A 14,907-nucleotide genomic window follows, 5' to 3' on the forward strand; every position below is an offset into this window, starting at 1 on the left:
GTAAAGAACTTTTCCCAATCTGTTGGTTGCTGTTTTGTCCTAATGACAGTTCCTTTACCTTACAGAGGTTTTGCAGCTTTGTGAGATCCCATTTGTCGATTCTTTATATTAGAGCATAAGCCATTGCTGTTCTGTTAAGGAAATTTCCCCAGTGCCCATGTGTCTGAGGCTCTTCCCCACATTTTCTTCCATTAGTTTGAGTGTATCTGGTTCTATGTGGAGGTCTTTGATCCAGTTGGACTTAAGCTTTGTACAAAGTGATAAGAATGGATCGATTTGCATTTTTGTACATGCTGACCTCCACTTGAACCAGCACCATTTGTCGAAAATGCTATCTTTTCTCCGCTAGATGGCTTTAGTTCCTTTGTCAAAGAGTAAGTGACCATAGGTATGTGGGTTCATTTCTGGGTCTTAAATTCTATTCCATTGATCTACCTGCCTGTCTCTGTACCAATACCACACAGTTTTTATCACTATTGCTCTGTAATACTGCTTGAATTCAGGGATGGTGATTGCCCCCAGAAGTTCTTTTATTGTTGAGGACAGTTTTTACTATCCTGAGTTTTTTGTTATACCAAATAAATTTGCCTTCTTATTCAGATACATTTATAGAAATATTTATCCCTTCCAACAATATCAACTTTTGCATCTTATATTTCCTTTATGCTAGATTATTTTCTTTGGTTAATAAATTCTTAAATGTGATTTTTAACGATGGTATAACTTATATAGTGATATCATGAGCACATGAATGTATTTTATTACTTTCTAATGTTGACAGTTCATTTCTACTTTTCCTGTTAATAAAATTAAACCATCAATGAAAATAATTTTTCATACAATCTGCAGGATGATCTATGACTTCATTCCCACCACCAATTCATATACGTGTACTCACTGAAAATATAAAAGGCACACAAATTATATCATGTATCTGTCTTGCAGACCAGACAGGACAAACTGTCCTACTGTGTCTATTACAGACACCCTATATAGTCAGTTTGTTAAGAAGGTTCAAAAACAAGAAACAAGAAGACAAAGGAAGAAGAGGAGGAGAATGGAAGGAAGGAAGAAAGGAAAGAAAGAAGGGAGGAAGGGAGGGAAGAAGGAGAAGAAAGCAAAATAGAGAAAAAGGTGAGTTTGCATATGGAATGGAAGAAAATTACTATTGCAGTATTGCTTAGCATTCATAAGATCCTCAAGAGAATGAGGGACTTTATCAGAGCCTCTGAATACTGGAAGATGCTATACAGCCCAAGGAGCATGACTACAGTGGTAGGCCTTCTGACTTGGAAGAGCCCATGATGGTTATCCTACGTGCCTGTCTACATCACCATGCAGAAGGCTCACAGACACATTCTAAAGTAAGACAGGACAAGAGTGGGGGTCACAGAAAAAGTCTACATGGAAGGGACTCTGGCCAGCTTGGGCATGGTGATGATAAGGGCTTGATAAGGGCTCTAGCAGGCTGTTCCCTTCTCCTCCATTCCAGCTGCCTTGCTAAAAACTGTTAAATTACATTCCTAAAGCTAGCCACCAAAGTCTATCTCCTTATTTGGCCACTTCCTCCTCCTGAAATTGACTACCAAAGTCCATCTATCCAAATATTGAAGTCCCTCAGTCAACCCCTGTACCCCCTGCTCCCGTTGGATCACCTAATTAACATGCCCAATTAAACCCCCCATCTTAACATGGGGTTTCCCTTTGTACCTTTATAAATTGCCATTTTCCTATGTGCACAGAAACCATATGCCTTTTATTAGTATAGATTTTGGTTCCTTGTAACTACGGAGTACCAAGAATTCCCACATCAATTGCCATGGGGGCTTAAAATTGGTATGGTTGTGTAAACACACCTCTTTGAAGAATCGGGAAGTTAAAAGGTTTTAATTTTCTTAATATTTTATACTTCTCTCTGTATTCTTGAGGGACTGCTATGACTCAGTAGGAATCCCAAGGACACCAGCTAGTGGTCAAGTTATTAATAAGCAACTATAATCCAGAGAACCATGGAAGTTAGGTTTAGAGTAAGGGACTAGGCAAGAGGGATAGAGCTCCCTAAGAAGGGAAAATAGAATAGTTATAGACAGTTATGGATGGATGGGTACAGGGGGTCAGAACCAGAGAATCAAAGGAGGTAGGGTGAGGGAAGCAAGGGAAGCGTAATTAAAACTAAGGGCCATTTGAGGAGTCATATCAAACCTAACACAGTAGTAGAAGCTTTATAAGATAAATACATATATGAAGTTGATCTCAATGAAATTGTGAAACAATAGGGAAAGAAAATTCCCAACTAGACATTTCTCATCAGCAAATGAAGTTTCCAATACTGAAAATGGGTTACACCTAATTGAGTTTTCAATCGGAACAAATTTTAAAGCAATGGATGCTCACAAAAATTAACCAAAACATGTGAAATAGCCCAGGTGTCAGAAGAAGAAAAGAAGTTCTTGTGTTGATATATTTATATTGAATTGACAATCTCACAGAATTGTGTTTGTAGTGAAGAAAACAAACTATAAATGTAGACTTCAAAACAGAAAAGTTAGTAATGTTATCTTGTTCTTGACCAATAAAATAAAATATAACAAACCAACAACAATAACAACAGAAACATCTGGTTATAGGACACATTCTATGTAGACAAATTTTCTACATGATTAAAGTTATAGGCAGCATAAATTCACCCATAAACATTAGAGATGAGTCCCACTACATAATTCTATAGTATTTTTAAAATATTTTCATTGTTAAGTACTTTGTGTGTGCAATAAAACTTAGAAATTCTAAAATACCAAACACTATCAGTTTCATCATTTAACAAAGGCATCCAAATTAAAACTTTATTTGCTGTGTAAAAGGAGTTATATTTATTCCAAAGAACACCTTACTTACTAGACATAAAATTAAGCTATATTTAATATGTCATCTCCAACAGACCTAAAGTAATGACCAGTAGTAGAAACTGCCTTTCAAGGATGACAATAAATGACTACAGAGTTGAATTTTCAGGCAATCTTGCCTACCTCCCACAGTAACTAGCAGAGAGGCGCCTGCTCTTCTCTTACCCAGCCAGTGACTGATCTCCACAGAAAGCACTGAGCCTGGCTGAGCTAGAGACAAGGTGCTGAACTAGCCAGAAGTTGTCCCTCAAGACTTTCTGCTCTTTAGGCAAATCATCCTCCTTGTTATTTAGTCCGGCTCCATTGGGCTGTTTACTGAGCCAAAAGTCCTTTTGCTGGACTCCTCTGCATCGACTGTCACAAAGATAAGCCCACCCTTCTGCTTCATCAGCAAATGCCCACCCACTTATTGGTAATCTATTAGGAGGGATTTGTTCTTCAAATGGGACACTTAACACATTCCCCTGGGTTTGGACTGTTGCCCTGCTGTTCCCTTCCTTTGGGACAATCTTAGTGTCCTGTCTCCTCTTCTGTTTCCGGTCCCTTCTACTGTCAGTAAGTTCACCTGTGACTAGAAAGGTTTACTTGGTGTCTTATTTGGGTGATGCCTGCCCTGAGATGTGGCTTGTTCACCTTTCCAAATTTAAAGTTTTTTGCTTCCTTTGTGTTGCATAATGAGTGAAAACAGGGCATAATGCTTTAGTTATTATTATTTTTAAACTACTCTGTGTATGAGTGTTTTACCTGTAAATGGTCTGTGAACCATGTGCATGTCTGTGTCTTGTGTCTATGAAGGCTACCAGAGGGCATCAGCTCTCCTGAAGCTGGTCTTACAGAAAGTTGTGAGATGCTCGGATCGAACCTGGATTTTCTATAAGAACAGTGAATGCTCCCAATTACTGAGCTACCACCTTATAGAAGGGTAATTTAATGTAAGTAAACAAAAAGTATGTTAGACTCAGAAACCAAAGATGTCCCTTTAAATATATCCATCCTTACTTGGTTGTTTGATTGATTGGTTTAAGGCCGAGGAGACAGTCTGGATTCCACAAAATATAGTTTTAATGAAAAACAGGGCGCTGCAGGGTACTATTTATCTCACTCAGATAGCATAATGGTTACTGAACTGGGAAGGGCGGCTGAACTTATATAGATTTCTTAGAGAAGGAGTATAATGGAAGCTGATGGTACAGCCGAAGTAAGAACAGCATTCATTTACTCCATGCAGTACCCTCTAGTCAACATATCCGCAGCAATGGAGCTGGAGCTAGTAACGGAGTGATCTGCATCTCTCCAGTGGGTGTCACATTTGCGTACGAGGGTGGCTGTTTATGTTACAGCAGTTCACAGGGTCCTGAGAGACCTCTTCTCTCCAGAAAAGACTGTAGCAGTGACACTGGAAGACCGGCTCCTTGGTTCCTGGGTGTCATGAGCAAATGTTCTGCACGTGGAACAAGTCATTTGTGATGCAGGTGCCTGTGGCGCCTTCTGTACATGGGCTCATCCACCAGGATGTTAGCAATGGCCACCACTGGTTATCACAGATCCAGAACTAAGCCAAGGCCAGATAAAGACAAAAAGCCACCCTGGGTAAGTGAGTCGTATGGTCCTCAGGGCAAGATTGGACATGAACAACCCATTTGTTCAACATTGGCTCCTGTGAGACATACAGGACACATCCTGAGGATCATTTAGAGGGAAGGGCCCAGCTAAGCAGCCTTGTTTCCAGACATTCAGCTCTGGGCCTAAACCCAAATGCTTTGAATAACCCAATACCCTGCAGGTAATGGGAACAATTCTCCGTAGAAAACAGCCCAGGGCCCAGGTGTCGTTAATCATGAGCAACCCTTGGTGACGCACAGCATTCCACATGCGGCTTTGGAACTTCTGTCAGCCAACAGTATTCAGGTCCTCTCCTGTGAGCTGCTATGGCTCAATCCTGGGATCAGAATGACTGTTTCAAGTCTAGCTTTCTTACTGGTGTGGCAACTTTCCAGGATCCAGGCACCCCCCCTTCTAAATTTAAAAAAAATATATTATATATGCCATTGACTTTTGTGAGGGCCACATTATCTGGTACATATTCAACATTGAGCTAATCAAAACCTTAGCTGATTCTTTCCATAGCATTTTCCCACAATGGTACTTTTCACACAATCATATTTTTTAAAAATTTACCTTTATTTGTGTGTGTGTCTGCCTATCTTTCCATCTGTCCAACTGTTTGTATGTCTTGACTGTCTGTCTGTATATAAACTATGCATATGTCAGTGCCCACAGGGAACAAAAGAGGGCTTAGATCCCCTGGAGCTGGAGTTACACATGGTTACTTTATTCTCCAGAAGAGCAGGAAGTATTTTTAACCATCCTGTCATCCCCTCAGACTCTATTATTTTATCACAATCCCATTTGTGTTTCTAACTCTGTGCTACTAGCGAACAGGTAAACTGGGCTTTAGCATGGTGATAGTTTACCCCCACCCCTTTGAAGTCTATTTTTAACTGTTCCTCAAAAGAAAAATGGCAGTTCTATAGCTTCTGGAGGTCTACATTTTAAATAAATCATCTTGTGGGGAGATCAAGAAGCCGTGGTTGGCGCTGAGTCATTATTTTGCTCTGATGGTTTCTTGACCTGACTTTTTATCATAGTTGTTAGATGCCCTCTGTCTGGACCCTAGAAGCCTGGGAGGATTCTGGAAGGTATCCATTCTTCTAACTAGCTCCCTGAAGTTCATACTGGTCTCCTCAACTTGTCTAGTTCTTTTTATCCTCCCCTGTCCTTGTGCAGCTATGAAAGAAAATTAGGTTGACAATTCATAGCTTTTTCTGTGGCCAGTGAAAGTCTTTGGCTAAAGCTTTGGCTGGCGTCGGTGCCAAGTGGCTTTTACTGTGCAAGCAGTTCATTATTTCTTAATTGCCCATTTGCATGCAACCCTCTAGCCCAGAGGCATCAGTAAACATCCCATGTAACCTGCCCCTGTAGACTCTCAGGCACTCTCGTTTGCTGAGTGCCCACTGCGCTCCACTCACTGGGCTGAGATAACTTGCATATGCTGCACATTTTACCCTTGCCATATCTGCGAGGTCGATATTACTATGTTTTCTAAGAGCAGAAGACACATTCTGAGAGGCTTTAAATGGGGGGATTTAAGATCTCATCTGTCTGACACCAGAGCCCATAACTTCTCTTCACCAATTTTAAAGAACCATTTGCAGAAGAGTTCAGGATTTTGAGCTGAGCGAATGGTTGAGAAAGGAAACTCAGTGTCTCTAGATGAGTTAGTTAATTTCGCGTGTTTGCCTGATGGTCAGTTGAAAAGTACACAATGGTCTGGGCATAAGGGACCCCAGTTGGATGTTTCTCTCTTTTCTGCCATTTATTTTAGGGGTAGTGCTTTTGTCCAGTACTAGGTATGACTGGCAGGTATCTTTGAGAGATGACGCTAGTCAAGAGGAAGTGCGTTTACCTAGTGATGGTCACTGAGAGTGCCGTAACTGGGATTCTGGGTCTTGTAAGCAATGATGAAGTGATTGATCCTGTACAACCAGCCACACCATGTTTTCATAGATCTTCTATTTATAATTGAGTTTCATTGAAAGCTCGGGTTTTTCTCTGGATGATTTTGGTGAGATAAAGTTGAATTTAGTATCTTAAAAATACTGATAACTTATTTCCTAGCACATAGTACTTCCACACTACTAAGTCTCTGAATTTGTTAAAGAAACACACTGCCATTCTTGGATGGTTTGTGTTCTGTCGTGTGTGTGAACACACAGCACTTACCTCACCTGTATTTGGAATTTCTAAACTCCCCTTAACAGTAACCAGCATCTCAAACATTTTCTTTCCCATTAGTAGAGGTCGGTTTTCTGTTTTGTATTGTTTCTCAGTATTCTAGAAGCTAAAATGTAAAATGTGCTTTTTTTCTAGTGCACTAACAATTTTCTATGGGATTTGAAGAAACTAAACATAGCTAGAAGCTCAAGATAAAACACCTAAGAAACGTCCTTTATAGAAAGTGTTTATAAAGTATTTTTAAAGATGTATTTATTTATTGCATATGAATATTTTACTGGCATGTAAGTATATGTACCATATGAATGACTACTGCCTATGGAGGTCAGAAGAAGGGGTCATATCCTTGGAACTTGAAGGATGATTGGTTGTGAACCACCACATGGGTGCTAGAAACTGAATTTCAGTGTGGGAAGAGCAACAATTACTCCTAAGTTTTGACCCATATCTCTAGGCCAGGACAACTTTCAAGAGTTAGCTTTGCCCTTCTACCATGTAGGCAAAGGCAGGTGCCTTATCCACTGAGCCATCTTGCCAGTCCAGGACAAAATATAAGAGTCTGTTCTCTCCTTCAAGCATGTGAGTGGAACCAGGTGCCTTGCCCACTGAGCCTCCTTGCAGCCCTTATAAAGTTTTAATTCCCAAGTCAGATGCCTTCACATTTTAGTGACAGTGGAAATAATACTTTAGCATGACCTAAGAAAACAATCACTCCGTACCTGTGATCTCAAACCTTCCCCAGGGAACACATGTGAGGTGCAGAGAAAGTCAGGTTCATTGCTGAAGGGGCAGAAGCTCAGAATTACATCTGGAAGATGGGTGTTTGGGGTGAGAAGGTCCACTGGCCAACCTCCCCAGCCAGGGTTTCTGTGAGCGGAGGGCAGTTGAGTGTTTATTTTGTCCCTGTTAAGGCACGCTTGCAGGGTTTGATAGAAACAGTCCTTCTGTTGCTTAGAGGCCTGATCACATCTCTTAGTAAGAAGTTGCATGTGCAATGAGCTTGCAACACCATAGATTGATCTGTTTTGAAGTCTCTCTAGACTTCCTCTTTGGCTTTACTCTGAAATGTCCCCAGCAGGCTCCTGCCTGATGTACTGTTTCCCAACAGGTGTTCTGTTTTGGGGAGCTGTGGGAACTTTAGGAGGTGGGCTATGACCTAGCACAAACAACACTCTAGAAGGAGGCATTCGATACTGTACCTGCCTCTGAATCCAACAGTCTCTGCTTCTCAACCAAGATGCCATGTTCTCTTCCATAGACTTACTCATCTTCCCATGCCTGCCCTGTCATGATCCTTTGAAATCTGCCGAGAACTGGACCAAAATAAGTCTTTTCTCTCCTATTTTGTAAAACATTTCAGTCACAAAACACAAAAGAAACTAATATATTTACCAAATGTGTATGAATTTTTTTCTTACAAGAATGATTTTGCATGTCTGATAAAAATTATATACCTCATACACATACACATTGGCATAAAAATAAACCTATATAAATATACTCTTTATAGAACTATGGGTAGACAAAAATCAAAGTTCATGTCCAGCCTATGAACTACAAAGCATCAATCTTCAGTCTTTCCCCAGCATTTCTAGGTATCTGAACTGATTCTCCAAACCCATGGAAGCATTGTCCTCTTTGTTAAGTGCCGCTGTTACTCTTGGTTCCACTGGGGGAAAGCACATATTAGAACTGACTAAATTCTGTCCCACTCATCCTTCCATTCTCAGCACTGTGTGGACGATGAACATAAAAATTTGTCTATTTAAAACACAGCATCCCCAAGTTAATGACAGAATTTCATGCCATTTCTTCTCGATAATTTACCCACCAGAGAATATATTGACCTTAATGATAAAAGGCAAACTGATATTCATAAGCAAGGAGAGAGAAACAGAATTAGAAAGTTGTGTGACATCGTCCACTTTATACATATCCAGACAGAGCCACAACCTGGACACTGTAATCTCTGCCGTCTGCATGTCCATAAAACCTGTATATTCTTGCTGCATGTGTGGCCTCTTAGTAACGATGGCCCCATTCTTGTTTTCACAACAAATGGGACAAAGTCATCAGTAAATCCTACCTATGCAAGGAGGGTGGCTAGTACACAGAACTCTCCTAGATTTGAATAGTTAAGCATACTGGACAGCAGAGTGATGAAGAGACCAAGAGTAGGAAAAAGCCAAGTCAGGCAGAAAAGAAGCCCAGACTTGGAAGGACACCCAGAAACCACGTGTGTCTTCTGCACATAAACCAGGACAGATGCTGTACATCTGCAGTCACACTGGCGGTCTGAACACACAGTCCAGGATCTGTTATCCTGTTTTTGTCACTTCTCCGAGTGTCGAGTGTCTATCCACTAACATACTACTGTTCTTGTGTCAGATAACACTCAGTTCAGATGTGTATGGTTGTAGGTGACTTAGGTATCCTACGTTATTAAGGACAGTGAAAGAACATTCAAATTACAGATAATTACGTACATCTAAACGGTCCTTAAAGAAGAACAGACATCCCAGAGGACTGAATGTCCAGCCATCCGGGCCACAGCAGATCCCCTAGTATCTCTATAAAATCAGCTTATCATTGTGAGGACCCTGTCATGGCTCTCCAGGAAACAGGCAGAATTTCTCAGAGTGTAGGTCAGGCTCTTTGCTAGAGCACATTCATAGACTCTAAGGAGACATATTAAGTAGAATTCTTGAAGTTACACATCAAGGCACAGGGCCAGCATCCAAACTGTTACTGCTGCCCCATGCTGTGACCAAGGAAAAAAATGGTATCTAATTGCTTTTAGGAAACACTGAAAGAGCTATCAGCATCACAGCAGGTGTGCTCAGCCCTCTGGTTTATCATGCTGGTGAGGGCCATGCTGGGGTTTGGGAGGGAAGGAGGATGAGGAAGAGATAACCAGACTGGAGGTTCCAAAGCTTAGTATGGTGAGAAGTTAATGTAGCTCTTGGGGGTTGGCATTTTCCAAATATTAATACACCACACTATAAAGCTTAAGTAGATGCATAATTTCTAATTACAGATGGTTAGTTCTTGGGTAAGATGGTGGAAGGGAAAGGCCATTATGTGTTTGGAAATTTTTTGATAAAATTAAAAGACCCCAGTCTCTCCTGAACAGAAGTCAGTGATTGCCTACCATCTTGATAGGATTTATTCACTTTCCTACCTCTCTACACATCTGGCCATGTCAGGCGAGCAGCTCTCAGGACACATACTCAGGATGCACAAAGGCAGGAGAGAAGGGGGGGAGAAGGAGGGCAAGGGAGGGAGAGGAGGAGGAGGGGACGGGAGGGGGGAGAAGGGGAGGGGGAGGAGGAGAGAGAGAGAAGAGGTAGGAGAGGGGGAGGGGGAAGGGGGAAGGGGAGAGGGAGAGAGAGGCAGACAGCCCATCCTTAGCTGCCTTTCTCCTTAGCTGCCTTTCTTTTTCAGACTTCATTCTTTACAGAAAAGACACAGGATCCAAGATGCAGCAGTTTGGAGAGAAGAAAGCAAACAGACACAAGCTCACATTCTATTTTAAGTGATTGCCCATTTGAGTTGCTAAGGCAGACTTTGTCTCTGGAGGTCCTAGAGCCTTAGTCTTATACAAGATCATCAGGGAAGGTGGCAAAACAATTATAAAACAGGAAACCATGTTCAAGTGAGTGAAGAATCGGTAGATGGGAAACTTCATATGTCTGCAGTGCGGTGGATCCCTACAGGCTAAAAGCCTGCAGGTCCAGAGAGGTTTGTTAGTACCAAGAACAAGCAGCAAGGTGGAGAACCACCTCCCACTCCATTGACGTGGCTTATTTTTAGGGCAAGATTACTGAGGAATTCTTCTACTGTAATTAACCACATTCCCATAGGACAATAAGGCTGGTGAGGGTTGTCACGGTCAAGAGCCAGGGTTAAAGGAGGTGTAGAGAACCTTCATTCCAGCGGCCTCACTCTAGAACTGGACGATGGCGAAGTGGGTTGTGAGGAGAAGTTGAATACAGAGATGAAAGGTTGCCTCAGTTGCTTATATAAGAAACCTCAGGTCTACAAGGGTCTAAGATTTCTCCACAGCTTCTATCTGGAGAAGCCTTTAGCAAGATGTCCGTGGTTCTTCAAAAAACACCACAAATGAGGCTTGAATGGAGAGTCACTACCTGGTAGTCTGCCTGGGGCCACATGAAGCCAACATTGAGGAACAGGAAAGTAAGTCAATATTAGGGTTACAGAAGGAAGCACATCTGGAAACGCCTGGTCGAGATGTGCATTTAAATAATTTGAAAGACACATAGCTGTGTGCTTTCTTATTGCCTCTTCGCAGCTTACAGATTTTAAGCTACATAGATCTTTTCCTCATCTATCCTAGAGTTTTACATGTCGGTAACTGTATTTGGTCTAAGCTTTGCCAGAACACATGGTGTTTTTAAATCCTGCGTTTGAGTGCCATTAGTTAGACGGGCTCTGAGGAAAGCTGGCTGCTACCATTCACAAAGGTTTGACCATGGCGTGGCTCATAAATGCCATACACAGTTCCTGGAGATTGTGAATGGGGCTTCTCAGCCTGGATCTACCGGTGGGAAGTGTCCTTCTGCTCCACCAATTGCAACCTCCACTTTCTGTATGCTGAGTAGATGAGAAGGTGAGAGAGAGAGTTTCGAGAGATTAGAAGGTATCCAGGAAGGTTTCTCCTCTCAAAGCTAAATAAATACTAACATAACAGGATTCTTAACTTCACATCCCTAAGTCAGTCTTCTACTTTGGGCCAGGCTAAATCCCTTAACTCATTCCAAAACCATCCCACTGTATCCTGCAGTGCCTGGACTCTGGCCCTGAGTGCCCTTGCACTGGCTACCCACTGGGGCCTTGTGAAGATGAAGGTCCCCTGAAGAGCTTCGCTGACTCATCCTTACCGGGCTCCACAGAGGGAAAGTCACGCTTATCCTCCTGTTGTGACTGCCACAGTCTATGGTGTGAGTAGATAATGGATTTCAAGACATTGCATTTGTGTGTGCAAAGGAAATGGAGGGTTTGGACTCAATTTACTACCCTAATATGGTGCCTACTTTTATTTCAGGAAAAAAAAATCAGATTAGCATGCCTGGGCAGGAGAGTTTAATTCTGAAGTGAACTTGTTGTTCCAAATTGCGGAAGCCCAGAGACTGGGAGCTTTAATTTTAAAAGAGCCCTGCAGAACTCACTTGTGCATACAGCTGTCAAAACAGTTCAGTATCTCGAGACAACTGAGGGCAAGGTAGCCAGCGGTACACTGCACCGGAAGGCAGCATCTTCTTCAAATTACGTTGCCATGCTCTGCACTTCACGGAGTGCCCTCAATTTTAATATTTCATCTAGTAGAATACGAAATTGGGCGTTTTGTGTAGTAAATAGTGAATTAAATGCTCGTGTGGTTTATTAAGGCAAATACTTTCAGAATAAAGTATAATGATTGCATTATCGTGTGACATGCCATCCGTTTATAGGAGCTGATTCCGAATATGTGAGTATCGGTGCAACAGTAGAGAAAGGCAAACATCTATTTAGGGATGGGAACATAGACATTTGTAGCAATGCTGACCGAGGAGTAAACGGTAAATCCTAGAGACTCAGAGCACCTTTGCCTGTCTTCCTGGTCAGCACTCTGGCTGTGTACAAGGCTGATGAGACACAGCTGCCTCTAACCCTCCATCCTGCCGTTAGAATGAAGATCTCTTCCTTTTCTCTTTCCTGTTTTCTCTCCAGTACCAGAGTCTATGACATCAAAGTGGTGAGTACCAACCATGCGGGCACCGCTTTCTGATTGGACACAATTAGCCAGCCTCTTTGTCAGTTGCCTCTGTGGATACCACAATAGGCCAAACGGTCTCTCTGCCTTTACTTCCTCTGTTCCGTTCTACTCTTTGAGGTTCATTACTCTAACCTATTTCTGGAGAAAACCCTGAGGCATAAATATGTCAAGCAGACTACTGCTCACCCAGGGGTGAAAGGCTGCTACACTGAAAGAAACAAACTAGAGAAGACGCGGGAGCCTGGAAAGGTCTCCCACACCCAAGGGACAGCTCATAATTCTTCAGTGTTCGCGCTGACAAAGTGATACCGACTCAGTGACAACCCCAGCAAGCTTCCCAGGATGCTCTTCAGAGAAGTACACACTCCTGAAACACACGCAGCAGAGTACTAGAGCCCCAGCAACAGAGCCATCCTGAACAAGCTCGGTGTGGGAGGTGTCAGAGTTACCAACTTCAAAACACAGACAGAGACACAATAGCCAAGTCCTCACATGTTTGAGTAAAAAACAGACACAGAGACCAACACAGAGATCCTACAAATAAAGTCATCTCCAGCCAATTCTCAACAAAGTGCCAGAACCCATGCTCGATGCCCGAAGCTGGACACCCACAGTGGAAGGCTGGACTTTGATGGCTGTGGCTCGCCCTATACAGAAACCAACTCAAGTGGACCAAAGGCAGACGAGGAGCAAAAACTCTTAGAAGGAACCACAGGGCACAGGCAAGGATTTCCTTGCTAGGAGCCCATCAAATCAGGCAAACAAAAGCACCAACTGGCTAATGGAATTACATTAGGCTGAAAAGCTCAGGAAACTGTCAACAGAAAGAGGAGACAGCCCACAGGATGAAGGAAATGCTTAGTAAATACTCCTCTGAAGGCAGGTGATATCTAGTGCATTTAAAGGATTCAAAAAGAAAAATAACAATGACTAGCAATCGCATTTAAAACTGGGTGGCCTCATTGGCCACCTGAGGATGGCAGATCGGAACCACAGTGAGCTGTGTTCTTACTCCGGCTAGAATAACTGCTGTCCCACAAAAGATTCTTTATTTTTTTAAAGATTATTTATTATATATAAGTACACTGTCACTGACTTCAGACACACCAGAAGAGGGCATCAGATTTCATTACAGATGGTTGTGAGCCACCATGTGGTTTCTGGGATTTGAACTCAGGACCTCTGGAGGAGCAGTCAGTGCTCTTAACCGCTGAGCTATCTCTCCAGCCCCCCCCCCAAAAAAACATTCTTAAATGCTGGGAAACGTGTCAGGAATGCTCAGCTTCGTGGGTGAACGTGCAAGTGTGAACAGCCAAGCATCCTCGACACCAGACATTTGGGGAGGCCCCTCAGCTGAAAAAATAAACGAGTGGCACAATTATTAGAAATGTTCACTGTTGTTAGCCACGTGAGGAATGCAAAGGGGAGCCACAGAGGCTCCCAAATGTCTGAAGATAGAGCCATTTGACCCAGATGACATAATTTTGGATATGTTTACAAAGAAAATTACATCAGTGTACAGAGAGACATCTATGCATCTGTGTTTACGACGTCACTATTCAAAACCATGATACGGGCCGGCCATGAAAGGAGGAATGGGTGAAGAAAATGTGCTACATGGTTCACACTGGAGTTTCATTCCGCAACAAGGGTGAACTCTGGTCACCTCAGCCGAGATGATGGGACTTGAGGAGAGTATAATGGAGTGGAATGACAGAGTCAGAGGGGAGTGGGAGGAGGGTGGATGCGGATGCGTGACTGTGACAGGTAAAGTATTCCACCAACAGTAAGGCTATGACATGTGCAAAGACACTGGCTCTTTACGGCATCAAAGGCCTGTCGAGACTTACTACCCAGTTCCCTGCTCCCAAGTGGAGATTTTTCTTTTGCTGTAGATAATGTTTCCACATCATGTTTGCATATACCACAGAAGAGGCAAGTGGTGTGGTAGAATTAGAGCTGAATTCTATTCTGTTATTTTAGTGATCCTGAGAAATCGACTTCTTCCAGTTCTCTCTGTTGCTGGAGGAACCCACCTGGCAGAATGGTTTTCCCAGTAAAGTGATAGAGTCCTGTCCTTCCAGGAATGGGGCATCATGGATAAAGATATTGGTCGAATGAAGAAATCAGATCATCAGCTAAGAGCCCGTCTTTGGGGACACCCCCAGACACTCCTTTCCTGCTAGCTGCAGCAGTAAGACTGGAGAGCACAGCAGCGATGATTCCCACACAGGCTGCATGGGATGCCTGCCGTGGAGTGGGGCCTGCCCACATGAGCAACATGTGAATGGTTCTTCCTGTCCTCCATCCCCCAGAGGGTGGTCTCCCCACTTGCGAAAAGCACCTGCATCCTGGACCCCTGCCCCAGTTCTCCTTCATCCTGCCTGGCTGGCTGCACCCCTCTCCTTTGGAAAGAGGCTGAGCACCATCTTT

General features: G+C 42.8%; 1 protein-coding gene across 14 annotated transcripts in view; it reads right to left on the reverse strand.

Moving 5' to 3' along the window:
- The window catches only part of Prkn (parkin RBR E3 ubiquitin protein ligase), a 1,193,833-nt gene that overhangs the window by 905,723 nt on the left and 273,203 nt on the right, over nucleotides 1-14,907 (reverse strand).

The sequence above is a fragment of the Rattus norvegicus genome, chromosome 1, assembly GCF_036323735.1.
Source record: "Rattus norvegicus strain BN/NHsdMcwi chromosome 1, GRCr8, whole genome shotgun sequence".
NCBI classification, from domain to species: Eukaryota; Metazoa; Chordata; class Mammalia; order Rodentia; family Muridae; genus Rattus; species Rattus norvegicus.